Below are 15330 nucleotides of genomic sequence, written 5' to 3'. Positions count from 1 at the left end.
AATTTTATTTTATTTTAATTTTGGTCTTATTTATATATGTTTAATTCACATGCACTATTTTCCCTTTTTTTTGAAATATAAAAACTTCTAATGACGTATAGTTGATTTACAATGCTGTGGCAATCTCTGCTGTACAGCAAAGTGACTCAGTTGTACACATAGAGACATTCTTTTTTAATATTCTTGTCCATTATGGTTTATCACAGGTATTGTATATAGTTCCCTGTGCTACACATTAGGACCTTGTTTTTTATCCATTCTAAATGTAATAGTTTGCATCCACCAACCCCAAACTCCCAGTCCATCCCTCTCCATCCCCTCCTCTTCCCTGGCAACCACAAGTCTGTTCTCTATGTATATGAGTCTGTTTCTGTTTTGTAGATGTGTTCATTTGTGCCATATTTTAGATTCCACATATAAGTGATATCATATATTTGCCTTTCTCTTTCTGACTTACTTAATTTTGTATGATAATCTCTAGTTGCACCCATGTTGCTGCAAATGGCATTATTTTGTTCTTTTTTATGGCTGAGTAGTATTCCATTGCATATATGTACCACATCTCCTTTATCCATTCACCTGTCAATGGACATTTAGGTTGCGTTCATGTTTTGGCTATCGTGAACAGTGCTGCTACGAACAGAGGGGTGCATGTATCTTTTTGAATTATAGTTTTGTCTGGGTATATTCCCAGGAGTGGGATTGCTGTATCATATGGTAATTCTGTTTTTAGTTTTCTGAGGAACCTCCATACTGTTCTCCATAATGGTTGCACCAACTTACATTCCCACCGACAGTGTAGGAGGGTTCCGTTTTCTCCACACAGAGGGTCTGGAATTTTAACCTGACCTGTGGACCAGAGAGGTTGAAAGTGCTTTACTCTTGGTTGATACCCACGCTGCCCTTCTACCTGGGAGTCTGTCTGGCCCCTTTCCATAACATTTTTTTTCCAACCCTTACAGCTCTTCAGTGGAAACTTGTTACATGTATCATCATTTGTGAAGTTGGAGAGTCACAGCTTCAGCTATTTGACAGGCTTCCCAAAGTGAAGGCTTTGATCGCCATCACTCAGAGAATCTCAGCAGCAAGCTGCTCTCCCGTCTCTCCTTTCCTGCTGCACCACCTCACACAGGGCCCTGAGGAGCCTGCCCCTTCTCAGGTGATGGGCACTCCCTACTTGGTTTGTTAATAGGCAATGTGAGGCAGAAATAAGAGGACATAATTTTAATTATTTCTTAGCACCCATTTGGATGCTGTTATGAGTGAATGTGTCCCACAAAATTCATATAAAATCTAATCCCCAATGTGATTATGTTTGGAGGTGGGGCCTTTGGGAGGTAATTAGATCCTGAGAGTGGAGTCCTCAAGCATGGGATTAGTGCCCTTATTAGAAGAGGCCAGAGAGCTGGCTGTCTTTCTGCCACACGAGGCTACACCAAGAAGCTGGCCAGCTGTACCATCAGAGCACTCTCTCCAGAACCCAACCACACTGAAACCCTGATCTCAGACTTCCAGCCTGCAGAACCATGAGAAATACATTTCTGTTGTTGACAAAAAATAAAATAATGTTTATGGGTTTTATAAATATGGAAAATGTTTATGTAACGTTTTGTTTAAAAAGCAGAATGAAAGACACAGAGACTACATAATATCAAGAAACTAAGATAATGTATTTTCAGGGGGAAAAAAAATCTAGAAAGAAACACAGTGAAATGTTTCCAAGTGTTTTGTCTGAGTGGCCAATTAAAGTTTTTTTGCCTTTTTACTTTTCTGTACTGTTCTAAAATTTTACAAGTGTCATGTCTTACTTTTGTAAGACATACCTACAGTTCAGAAAGAAAAAAGAATATATATGAACTATTAGGGAATAGCAAGTAGATCCGTATGGCTGCATACAGTGTGAAACATTAGGAAATCAAGCTGGAAACATAGACTGAGCTAGTTGGTGGAGGGCCCTGGATGTCCTACTGAGGAGTCTGAGCTTGATTTCCAGGTAGTAGGGAGCTGTGAAGTTACCTAGCACTGCATTTCAGCCCCCTTTGTTTCTTGGCCAATCAGCACTAAGGCAGAGGGCACACTTGTTCTCTCTTCTAGGAACTAGTCTTCCCATCATAAGTTACTTTTATCCTAATGCATTCCACCTTTGTCCAACCTGAATGGCTCACTTCTTACCTGGGTTCCTATTTATTTCTGTAATGAAGATTGTACTCAGAAGCTGTTCACTGAACCCTTTCCGGCATGGCTGGGAAAATAAGACTTTGCTGCCAAGCATGAGCAGGGAAAGCCAAAGACCCTTCCACATGGGGATCAGGGTCCCACCTAAGGATCAACCACCACATATCTCAGATACAGTATCAAAGCATCACAGAAGGATCCACCTCTCCTGAGTAGGCTGGAACGAGGAAATTTTATACTCTTGGCCTTGACTTCAAACGTAGCAAAATGTCTAAAAGCTGGAGAACCAAAGCAGAGAAAATAGGTGGCTTTACTTGCCCAAGGCCAGTCACTAGCCAGGGAAGTATGCAGAAAGTCAAAAGAACAAATGAATAAGTGATGCCTACAACATCCTACAATTGACTGTTGAACAATACACGTTTGAACTGCACAGGTCCACTTATACAAGGATTTCTTTCACTAAATACGTACTAGGGTACTACACAGTCGGCAGTTGGTTGAATCTGTGGATGTGGAACCATGGATACAGAGAGCTGACTGTAAAGCTATACAAGGATTTTTTACTGCGTGGAGGGTAGGGCACCACAATCCCCGCTGTTGTTCAAGGGACAACTGTAGTAAAATAGTGCATCACAGAGTACAGGCTGGTAGGAAAGCAGGAGACACCAAAAAGGAGCTGAAAGAACAGGCAGGTGGCTGGAATGTTTGTATAAGTGGGAGAGTCATAAAAATACAAGACCATGGTCAGCAGGGAGAAGTTCAGACTTGGGGATTCAGAGGTCATCTGCAGCTGATTCAAGGGCCAAGTAAGAGGTGCCCAAGGGGACACTGCAGCGCAGTGACGATGGGGTATGCTGGGGAAGAGAAGAAAGACCGAAGTCATCCAGGATGACATCAGGGGATGGGCAGGAGAGGAAAATGTCTAAGAACACAAGGGGCAGCATCCTGGAGGTGGGTAGAAGATTACAATAAGGATAGAAGAGGGGTGAATAAACAGAAAACCTAAATGAAGGTACAGGCACACCTCGTTTTACTGCACTTTGCAGATACTGTGTTTTTTACAAATTGAAGGTTTGTGACAACCCTGCATAGTGCAAGTCTACTGACACCATTTTCCCAACAGCTCACTTCATGTCCCTGCATCACATTGTGGTAATTCTCGCCATATTTCAAACTTTTTCATTATTATTATACTTGTTACAGTGCTCTGTGACCAGTGATCTTTGATGTTGCTATTGCAAAAAGATTATGACTCACTGAAGGCTCAGATGATGGTTAGCATCTTTTTAGCAATAAAGTATTTCAAAATTGAGGTGTGTACATTTTTTAGACATACTGCTATTGCACAGATTATAGTATAGTATAGACATAACTTTTATATGCACTGGGAAACCAAAAAATTCCCGTGACGCACTTTAATGCAATATTAGCTTTATGGCAGTGGTCTGGAACCAAACCAGCAGTATCTCCAAGGCATGCCTGTCATTAAGTGACAGAGGGGAATAACGTCTGCAAAAGGCAGTGAAGCTCAAGTAAATGCCAACCTCACTTCCTAGTTCTGAAATACAGGAGAGAGTGATAAGCTTCCACAACCCCACTATGGTCATTCCTTCAAATTTAGGTTGACCACATATCACCTGAGAATTACTGAAGTGAGAAAAGAGAAACTTCTTTCCCCCTATCAAACTGACTTATCCTAATAAATTATTGTACCCACAAAGGAGTCTTGAAGAAGGGGAAGAATTGAGAAGAGAGACACTCTCACAGTTTCATATACTTCTGGTGGGAATGACAAGTGGCATAACATTTCTAAAATGCAATTTGGAAAACTGTATCAAGGGACACAAAGATACTTACATCCTTTGACCCGGAAATTCTATTTCTTTGAGTTTATCCTAAAAATATTAAAGATGTACATAAAGGCCTTTTGTACACAGAAATGAATTAAAATGTTTCAACAGTGTAAACCTGAAAACAACCTAAAGGTATCAACAAACAAGGGAACAACTAAAAAACTAGGCTGCAACCATGTGATGGACCACTCTGCAGCTTTTAAATACAATGTTTTCCAATTATTAATGAAACAGTAAATGCTATATGAAACATTAAAGTTTGTATGTTTTTTGTTTCTTTATTGTTTAAAAATACAGTATATTAATAGAAGATTTAAGGTACACTAAGGCCAACAGATCAGGAGACAACTGCCAACAAAAAGGCAGACTGCTACTCACACTTCCCAGGAGAAGGGGGCATGCCAGGGCCACATGGGAAAGCACCAGGGCCAGTCAGGAGGCAGAGGGAGAGGGGCATCTGTGGGTAAGAGTCTCTACTGTGGTTTCTGTGGGAAGGAATGGGCAAGACAGGCTGAGCAGGTTTAGTTTTGGCTAGTTTGAATGATTTCAGCAGCCTGCGGGGCGTCGGGGCTGTCCCTAGTTGTCTGGTACCTGGCCCAGGGGCAATTAGGACAGGTAGACAGTAGCCCAGAGTGTGAGTTCCCAATAAAGGAGGTGGCTGGGGTGTGGGCTCTGGATTGGTTGGTGTGGTATTTGACAAGCGCACTCCCAGGGCAAGTTGTTTACTATCAGTGGGCTGATCCTGGGAGGGGCAGTCCCTCCTGAATCAGCAAGGTCCCACATGTCAAAGTATCAGAATACAGAAAATAAAGAACATGGTGAATGCATTTATTTTCCTTAATTTAAGATTTGAAAATAAAAATTTTCAAATTTTCTACAATTAACACATACTATTTTTTTAATTTAGAAAAAATAAATATTCCCCCAAAAGTTTTGTGTTATGCACAAGCCTTGGGCATTTCTTTGAAAGGATAAATTTATACCACTATCTGAAGAGTCATGTATGCCGCCCTTCTTATATTGTTTTTTAAACCCAAAGAGCAAATACAGACTGCTGACACCATGAACTTGTTGTTGCTGAAGATATGAGAACATACTGAGCCACTTTCATGGCACATCTTAATGTTTTCCTAAAGAGAAGCGACAGGGAGTTTCTAACCAAATGCACAAGAGTCCAGACTGACCCTTGTCCTAAACTGTGCGTGAAAGAGAGGTCTGTTGGCGAAGTATTTAAGGAAGAGTCAAGAAGAAATTTTCCACAAGCGTTACCTGCCTATAGAGGATTCCCTCTGTTGAGGAGGCAGGGAGAGCAGGTTAAGTGTTCTGATTTCTGAAAGTGGCAGCCACGCTGGATAACCGATTGAAAGCACCCGTCAGGTTCCATGTTTAATGCTTTGGAAAGAACTGTGACACCACAGAGTCCACAAAGGGCTGTTGTCTGTGGCAGGGAATAGCCACAGTCTGCCAAAAGCACTGCCTCTTCATGGGGAGTGACTAAGTAACCTGACAACCTGTACTGATTTCTAAGGATTCTCCTAAGGGAAGAACCTCCTGACTGTATGGACTTCCTGGAGCCTAGCTCAAGTTCAGCCCCCACTGCAGTAACACTGGTTCCCACACGTGAGCAGCCCACCACCTCACCGACCGTGGGACTGAACGGCCATGGGGCGAACCAGGCACAGCCAGGAGCACTTCTGTCCAAGCTTCCCCACCTCACTGTGTGGCTCTAGGTGAGTGGTTTACCCTCTCTGTGGAGCCCTCATCTGTAAAATAGAGGTTATGATACAGGCTAGAGTTCCCTGGCAGAGCTTTGATAAGAAAAAAAACGAGATAAATGTTGAAGCCTCTTGGAATCTATGAAGTTTTGCTGGACAGATAGTAGGTAGGACATTAATTACTTATCTGAATTGGATATAATGGGCTCATGGCCACGCAAAAGACCTAAACGGATACCGATGTGCACCTCTCTCTACCCTCACACAAACGGTCAGATTGAATGTAACTGCTAAAGATGACTGAGGTCCGAGTAAAATTAAGGGGCAGCTACAGAGCTAGATTAAACCAGAAGTATAGTATCAGATAATTCAGATCTCCGCATGAAAATCCTCATATAATTAGTAAACAAGAAATTTCTCCCGCCGCTTCTGAAGAAGGTAATGTGAGACATTCATCAATAACCAAACACATAACTCAAAACTGTGATCATTGCTGTGAAAAAAGCAGTACGCTACTCAATATGCAGACCACCAGCAGTATGATCATTGCACAAGAGCTTTGACTATTGCATTTCACTGCCCAAAATTCAACTGTGGCTCCCCACTGAATTTTTTTTTCATTGAAGTATAGTTGACTTACCATGTTATGTTAGTTTCAGGTGTACAGCTCCCCGCTGAATTTAAGATGACATGAAATACAAAGTCTTTCAGCCTCCCTACAAGCCTCACCGCATGCCGCTCTCTTACTCGTGACCCAGGCAACAGGCACAAAGTACTAAGTGACAGTCCCCAGTCATGTCACGTTCCTCCCTGGCTCTGCTTCTCTAGGCATGCTTATGCCTGGAATGCCCTGTTCCCAAATCAGGTTAACATAAACTTACTTGTCAAGACATGTTATCTCCTACAAGAAGCCCTCTCTGACCACTGCCCCCCAAACCTGCCACCTAACAGGGGCCCCTTCTATGTAATCCAGTAGCACCTTGTAATTGATACCATCATTGAGCTGATCCCACTTCACTGTAATTATCTTGTCACTAGTCAGTCTCTCTCGCCAGACACAGCTCCTTGAGGGCAGGGACCATGTTTGTATTCCCAGCTTAAAACAATCCCTGACACACCACCCACACTCAATAATTGAGGAAATGATGGATTATTCAATAACTAGTATTAGGTTAATTCCTTACCTATTTGGAAAATATTAGATCTCTATTTCCTGCTATTTACCAAAATAAATTTGTGCTGGATGAATGAGTTAAATGTAGGAAAATAAAATCATAAAAGTATAAAGAAAAAAATATGTGACTATTTACATAACCTTAAAGTGAGGACTTTCAAAGTATGAGGCCAAAGGTAAAAACCTCAAAAGAAATGATTACATTTAAAGTTAAAATTTCTACATATCAAAAACCACCGGGGCTTCCCTGGTGGCGTAGTGGTTGGGAGTCTGCCTGCTAATGCGGGGGACACGGGTTCGGGCCCTGGTCTGGGAGGATCCCGCATGGTGGCGTAGTGGTTGGGAGTCTGCCTGCTAATGCGGGGGACACGGGTTCGGGCCCTGGTCTGGGAGGATCCCGCATGCCGCAGAGCGGCTGGGCCCGTGGGCCACAGCTGCTGAGCCTGCGCGTCTGGAGCCTGTGCTCCGCAACAAGAGAGGCCGCGATGGTGAGAGGCCCGCGCACCGCGATGAGGAGTGGCCCCCGCTTGCCATGGCTGGAGGAAGCCCTCGCGCGGAGGCGAGGACCCAACACAGCCAAAAAAATAAATAAATAATAATTAAAGGTGCTAATAATTAAAAAAAAAAAAAAACCCACCATAAAATTAAGACATGAAAAAAACCAGGAAAAGGTTTCCCCAAGTCCTTCCCTCCACCCCAATCCCAGGCAAACAGTGACATGCTTTTAGTTTTTTAACCATTTGTTTGCATTTTCTAGATTTTATATAAATAGAATCATATGACATACCCTTTTGAGTCTGGCCTCTTTCCCTCATAATGATTTTGAGATTCATCCACATTGCTGTGCGGTTTTATTGCCAATTTGTTTCCCCTTGGGTGGGTATCATATTTTGTGTATCCACGGAATTCATTTGTTGATGACCATTTGGCTTATTTCCAAATTTTGGCTATTGTAAATAAGGCTGCTTCAAATATTCATGTACCAGTCTCTGCTTAGACAAATGTTTTCATTTATCTTGGGTAAATACTTAGACATAGAACATGGGTTGCAAGGTAGGTACATGTTTACATTTTGGGGAAACTGCCAAACTGTGTCCCTAAGCGGTTATGCCATTTCACATTTCCACTAGCAGTGTCTGAGAGCTCCAGCTGCTCCATTCTCACCAACAATTGGCACTGTCAGCCTTTTTCACTTTATCCATTCTAATGAATGGGTTGTGCGATGGATTACATAGTAATCCATGTAATTTTAAGACGTTTTTATTATTTGAAAAGTTAACTTCTTGGAAAGCCAAAAAGTCTCTCTGGAATTTCTATCCAACATCCTTATGTCTGATAAGTCTAATAAGTTTCAATTTAGTTGCAAGTACTTGCATACTTACTATTGTGCAAGGCACTGCATTAGAAGCTAGAGAGGATGCAGGGATAAGTATGACATGGCATTCACCCTCAAAGAGTTCAGTCAGATAAGTATAGAAATAACCCAACTACAAGGTGGAATGGAAGGTATCTTTGGAGAACTCTGGGTCACAGCACTCCATGAAGGCTTCAGGAAGGAGGTGGCATCTCAGATAGTTTGTGTATAGTATAGAACCCCTCAAACTTTGGTGGACAACCATAATATCCCACACTATTGTCTTAAATTCTTCTCTCCCCTAAGCCAAACCATGTGATTCTTTCAAACATTACCCATAGGTTGCCTTGCCACTAGCCTGGTTGCTCTCTTCTGAACATACTTTGGCTAAAAATACTTTGATGTGTGGTGTGATCGGAACTCAACATCCAAGAATTGTCACCTCCACAGAGAGGAGAGTAGAACTTTGAATGATAATGTTCTGATTATACTTTCATTATGTATAAGACTGCATTAGCTTTTATTTTATACATTGGGCCTTTACTTTAAACTGTCGATTTGGGCTTCCCTGGTGGCGCAGTGGTTGAGAATCTGCCTGCCAATGCAGGGGACACGGGTTCGAGCCCTGGTCTGGGAAGATCCCACATGCCGCGGAGCAACTGGGCCCGTGAGCCACAACTACTGAGCCTGCGCGTCTGGAGCCCGTGCTCCGCAACAAGAGAGGCCGCGATAGTGAGAGGCCCATGCACCGCGATGAAGAGTAGCCCCCGCTCACCGCCACTAGAGAAAGCCCTCGCACAGAAACGAAGACCCAACACAGCCAAAAATAAATAAATAAAATTTAAACTGTTGATTCATTCATGTAATTTTAGAACTGTAACTGACATTAGAGATGGTCTAGTATAGCTCCTTCTTCTTCCAAGAAAGAAACAGGGTTCCATAGTTGATTAAGTTCCTTGCCCTTTATCATATAGCCAGACATTGATGGAGATGGGATTGCTATGTAAGTCTCCTGATTCCCAGGTAGGGATTTTCTGGAGTAAACTCAAATCTGTCTTTTCTACGGGCTGCTGTTAAGTCACATCTTTACCATTTCATACATCTGCGTTTTGTTTTACACTGAGGTGCTGGCCCTTTTTTTGTTGTTAAGTTTAATCTTCTTTGGTATCACCCTATCAACATCTTTTTGGATTCAGAATCTGTCTACCAGATTGACTAAGCCTCCTTAAAATATGCCATCTGCAAAAGTGACCAGCATGACATTTACATTTTCAAACCAAATGTCTGGCTGGCGTGTTGAACAACAACAAAAAAAGCCAAAGAGGGAAGAGCAGGGAATTATTCACTGTGACCAAATACAGCAAAGACAAGTGAGAGCTCAAGTCAGAGTCACAGAGGTAAGCAAAAGGTTGACACTAGGGAAGAGATATGAATGGTCAGAGTGGACTCAGCCAATCACTCAGCAGATAGGAGAAAGGGTCCACTTTGGGGTGGGGAAAGCAGTCTGGGCGTACGACAGTGAACAATGCAAGGGTGTCAGAGAGCCTCAGGGATTAAGTTGTGTTCGCTGCATGGACTATGTTGGGCCTCCTGGCTTAAAATGGGCCAGAGGGGAATCCGGTTTCCTATATGACACATCCCTGCTACTAGTAAGGAGGGGCCAGGGATCTCCCAGGCTTGCTCTGTGCAAAGGCATTTATATTCCAGAGCACGTGTGAGGTAACATGTGGATTTGCTTACATCGTTCCCATCTGACTAGGTACTAAAAATGGCTTTAAAATAAGCAGGTGCCCTGGATCTCCTGCATGGCATATGCTAAGGCTCTCCATATCTGGGCATGAGGGCGCAGTGTTCAGGGTGGAACACAAACCAATTGCATGGGTGTGAATGGGAGGAGCAGGATACAGGAGGATAGGAAATTTATGGCTTCTAAACCTTAGAATGAGCTAAAAAAACAGTCCCCCAGTTTGCAGCACAACAGGTACAACACAACAGGTAGAAAGGGCATGGGAGGAAAAGAGCTAGCCAAGTCCCCTATTGGCCTAGTCGCCTGGTGAGTGGAACCTGTCAGCTGTGGTCCTTGGACATCCTGCATATCGTGCCATCAGTACATATTCATCAAGCTCCTATGAAGCAGACACCGTGCTGTAGGGGCTGAGAATACGATGGCAACCAGAGACCGCTCCTTCATGGAACTGGAAATCTGATCGATCCTCCTGTAATACTTGGGATTCTACCAGGTATTAACCAAAGGCTTGAGTGCTGCTGGTGGTGCGGTGAAATGGAAAAAAAAGACAAATTATTGGGAAAAGGCATCATTTACGCATTTCAATGAATAAAATCTGGAACGTGATCTTAAATGTTAAGGTTCACAGCCCACTCACTTGCTGTACGACATTCAATGCCAAAGATGTTATTCCTATAGACTTTTAACAGTTCCTAAGTTTGTTCATTTGTTAACGAGTTGTTTCTCATCTGATAGAGTGGGGAAGTGGAAGATTCTCTTGGCTAATTCTTTATTTACTATTTGATTCAATTATTTACTATTTGATTCAACTACTGTTTGATTGACCTATATTCAAAAGTGCTGCCTTTTAAGTATCTGTTTTGATCTGGAAAAAAACAAACAACTTTTGCTCAAAAAGATAAAAATTACTATAAAATATAAAACCCTAAAGATATACACCTGATTTTCTTAATTTGCAATAAAAGGTTAAGAGGAGAGAAAGGGAACAAAAGACATTATCCTGTCCAATTCACTCACCTTACAGTTGAGGAAACTGAGGCTCAGAGTGTGAAACAAGATACCCAGCTGTGTTACACTACAGTTTCAATAAAAGAAACAGAACTTAAATACAGTAGCCTCTTTTGGAGAAACAGTTCTCATGCATGTCCCACTCTCAATCACTACAGAAATTCAAAAACAAAAACAAAAGCACTCAATGCCACTGGGGAAGGCAGTCCTCCCTCCCACGACCTTTTAGCAAGCAAGTGGTGGGTAGCGCTTTCGGGGGAGGGAGTTACACTACTGCAGTAATATACTGAGGAAAGCTATAAACACAGTGGGTCTGGTTTGCAGTAAGACTTTGTTTTCAAAGATGGAGAGTAGTGAGCTACTTTAATTCTCCAATATAGTCTTGAGAAAAAAACGGATGAGAAGAGATTTTCGGCAGGAACATCAGTTAGGCAGCACGCACTGCAGTAAACCAGACTGGTCAGGAGAGCGATAGAAAAGGGGATTAAGTCACTACGCTGGGCGAGATCACAGCTGCTGCTGCTGTCAGCAACCCCACTTCCACCACCACCACCAATTAAATAATCTTGCGCTGAATCTTTACATGCCAGGACCGTGACCTTCACATACCTTATTTCGTACAATCCTCACAACAGCCCTATGGCAATGGTTTAGCGTACGAGGAAACAGGCTCAGAGGAATGAAGTAACTTGCTGAGACAGTCTTTTTGCCGTGTCAGCTTGGCTGGCTACAGTCCTCAATTTACTCAGATACGAATCTAAGTGTTGCTGTTGAAGGTATTTTGTAGATGTGATTAAACTCCATAATCAGTTGACATTAATAGGGGTGACTGTCCTAGATTAGGGTCAGGGTTAGAGTAGGGCTAGGGTTATCTAGGGTTATCCTAGATGATATGGGTGGGCCTGATTTAATCAGTTGAAAGGCCTTAGAAACAGAGCTGAGGCTTCCCTGAAGAAGAAACTCTGCCTATGGACAGCTGCTTCAGTCTGTGCTTGAGAGCTCCAGCCTGCCTTTTCTGATGGCCCACCCTACGAATTCCAGGCTTGCCTGGCTTGCTCCCACATTTGCATAAGCCAATTCCTTGTAATAAATGTCTTAATATACATATCTCCTACCGGTTCAGCTCCTCTGGTTGAACCCTGACTGGTACACATGCCAAAGATCACACAATTATTAGGTGAAAGAGCTCACATTCTTCCAAAGCCAAAAGTAGGCCAGTATTCCACACTCTCTCCCAACAGAAGTTCAGTTTTAGACATCAGAACATCACAGAAATGGCACCTCATCCAGAGGTCTAGCAGGCTTTGAAGAAAAGGATAAAAGTTCTGGAGGCCAGTCTGCCTGGGTTCAAATCCTGGTTCTGCTGCTTACTATGCAAACTTTACCTTGGGCAATGTACTTAAAATCTCTGTGTCTCAATTTCTTCATCAGAACATGGAACAATAATAGTACCAACTTTACAGATTTGCTGAAGATTCGTGAATCATACCATGTCAAGCATTTAGACAACTAGCACATAGTAAATCCTCAATAAAGGTTAAGAATTATTCACTCTTTAGAAGAGCCAAAAAGTGAGAATGATCCATGCTAAGCTTTTGAAATGGGGCAAAGGGGGAAGAGAAACACCCATGATGACTATAGGGAAATCGGAGTCATGGGAAACCACGCCATTATGATGCAGAATATAATCAGAGTGATATAAGCACCTAAGAATGCTTCCCTGATGACGACTGTTGCAGAAAAGGCCAATCTTTCAGAGGCATTATAACCTAATCCAGGGATGGCAAAAGCAAGAAAAAGCAGTTCATTCAGAATTTGTTCCACACTGAAACAGAAAATTCCCCTAACCTGGTCCAGGCCTGACTGATCCTCATGCATAAGAATGCAGGGTTCAGCATTTTCAATATCAGCAGGTTTCTCCAAAAGTCACAGAAACATATTTAGATTTTGATGGGCTACCCCACATCATTGTTACACAGGAAAATACAATGCTTGCAGGTTATGAGTACACAGAAAACATGATGTAGGCTATTATCATGATTAATATTAGTCAGGTATGATTTGATATGCAAAATTTGATACAGAACCTACAAAAGATATGGTTCCTCACATCTAAAGTATCAACAAAGTAAGACACCTTCAGTTAACTTTGGGGGAAAAAAATTTGTCAGTGTTCACAAAAATATTTGTGTATCTCTTCACCCAATGGTGATTATTCTAGAAAGAAGAAGACCCTTTAAAAGGGGGTGGGGGGGAGAAGCACAGCCACTGCAACAGGAAAATGCTAAAGTCCTAGAACTGAAACACAATATGAGTTTTAAAAGTAATAAAACCCAACATGACATTTATGACTTTAATATTATCTACGGATAACATACCATAGTTATAATGATGATCAGAATCTAAAGCTGCCTTCGGGCTCTTCCTAAACAAATAGCTAAAAAAAAATTATTTTAAAACCTCTTGATAAAGAATTCGTCCTAGATGTCTTCTAAAATTTGAGGTGTGAATTCGAATGTCCTTCTAAGATCAGGCTGCTTGATTTGCGACCACATGTCCCAGAGGTGGCAATGGTTACTGCTGCTGAAAGGAACTGACAAGCCAAAGGCTCTAGTTGAACTCAAGTTGAATAGTAAAGAAAAGAGAATTGTCCTAAAGAAACCACTAGCCCCAGGATGCCTGGAAAATTGAGTCTGGTCTCTCTTTTCTAGGTCAGTGTTGTTGCCTGGATAACTCATTCCAGAAGAGATGGCCTCCCTACAATGCAATATGGTTTGTCTCCCTGGTAGTGTAAGCACTGCCTACCTTTGGGTACCACGTAACTCAGAGAGGAAATCCAATACTCCAACCAGGAAGGTGGGAAGAAAGACAAATGTAGAGCCGGAGATTGCGTTCAACTTTTTCAGTAAAAACTATTCTCTAGATTTTGACAAAACAATTACTAATCTTCACTATCTTCTATGCCTTTAAACATATATTGATCTCTGCCGTGAAAAGCGTTCAATTTCAGTTCTGCCCATGGTATGCTGATCTCTCTTTTACAATCTGTATTTCTATAAAATACATATGGCTTTGGTACCGTCTAGGCTCAACAACAATCTCTTCTCCCTATATTCTCCTCTCCTAAGAAAAAAAGATGCAGAGGTATTTTGATATACATACAAGCTTCTGCTTTCAAGTAACTTCTAAGCCAGAAATCTTCTGCACAGTGTCTGAATCAAAATAAGATCATCTTCTGATGTTATCACACACAGGTGTTTCCAGGAGTGCTCTTTTCACATTAGGAACATGTTCTGACCTGCAAGGCAATGGATTCCTTTTGGTTTATAAACCTTCACTGTTTGTTTTGGAAGTTGCCGCAGACCGGCTGCAGAAAGCTAGAAGTTCCTGGCGGTGAGGGGTAAGGAACTGAAAAGCACCAGTATGGGGTCAGAAGGGCCAAGACAACTGATGGTTGCAAGGCAAGTTTATTCAAAGAGCATGAATGTATATATAGGTTTAGTACGGAATGAACATTAGACAATAAATCAGTAAACCCTGTATTTCCACATAATTCTGTCGCCACTATCTATGCGCCACTATCTATGCGTCAGCATGCCTTATGGGCCATTCTTTGGAGATACAGACTTCCCCCTCAGGGCAGCACGTCCTTCTTCTGGGGAACAACCAGGGGCTCTTAGATCCAGAGCAGGCACCTGGAACGAAACTGGCCGCAAGCCATTTTCCTTTTTTACGCTCAATACCGCAGCGTCAGGAGTGCATACCAAGAAAGAGACAAGCAGTTCTCCGGAAAGCAGAAAGCTGAATAAGCTTACAGCTTGGGGGCCACCACAGGAAGTCAAGGTTGAGAGCCTGGTGCAGCCCTGTCCCGTACAGCTGCATGGGAAGGGTCTGAGAGCAGCCCAGGAGCACATGTCCATAGGAGGGGCACATCAGTGACGGGGACAGTGGAACAACATAGGTCATTACATTGAACAGATGATGCTTCTCAACTGGCTGCAATGGGAATAAATGAAATAGCACTAGTGATGCTTTTCAGAAGAAAGAATGTGAAGTGGATTTAAAGATATAAGCAGCTACTTTTTTTCAGGGAAAAGAGGATGAGAGAAAGTAGTGTCCCAGGTGCACTTGGAGTGAAGGCTAAGACCGTACAACTAATCATCTGCCAAGAACCAGGACCTCTGATTTTTTTCTTTCTGATCAGAAATATGCCACAAGTAGCCTTTCAGGGTGATACAAAAGCTCTCTTGCTGGCCAGGGACCAAAAAGAAGATGCATGGATCTTTCCTTTTGGAGAGAAGGCA

The 15330-nt window shown here is 42.4% G+C and overlaps 1 protein-coding gene across 12 annotated transcripts in view; it reads right to left on the bottom strand.

The window, feature by feature from the left end:
* The window catches only part of BMAL2 (basic helix-loop-helix ARNT like 2), a 98051-nt gene that overhangs the window by 76405 nt on the left and 6316 nt on the right, over positions 1-15330 (bottom strand). For 2 of the 12 annotated variants that reach the window (XM_082352175.1, XM_082352173.1), the window contains exons 2-3: positions 11636-11793; positions 11036-11178 (exon numbers count right to left, since the gene is read on the bottom strand). The exons of 8 other annotated variants lie outside the window; for them this stretch is intronic. The gene's annotated coding sequence lies outside the window, so the exon portion shown is untranslated. Of the gene's footprint in view, positions 1-11035; positions 11794-15330 lie in introns of all 12 variants that reach the window. 2 more of the 12 variants (XM_082352176.1, XM_082352174.1) reach the window with 2 other exon arrangements.

The sequence above is a fragment of the Balaenoptera borealis genome (assembly GCF_965194805.1).
Source record: "Balaenoptera borealis genome assembly, chromosome: 13".
NCBI classification, from domain to species: domain Eukaryota; kingdom Metazoa; phylum Chordata; class Mammalia; order Artiodactyla; family Balaenopteridae; genus Balaenoptera; species Balaenoptera borealis.
Note: the sequence above shows the minus strand (reverse complement) of the source record. Positions and strands in the feature narration are given on the sequence as shown.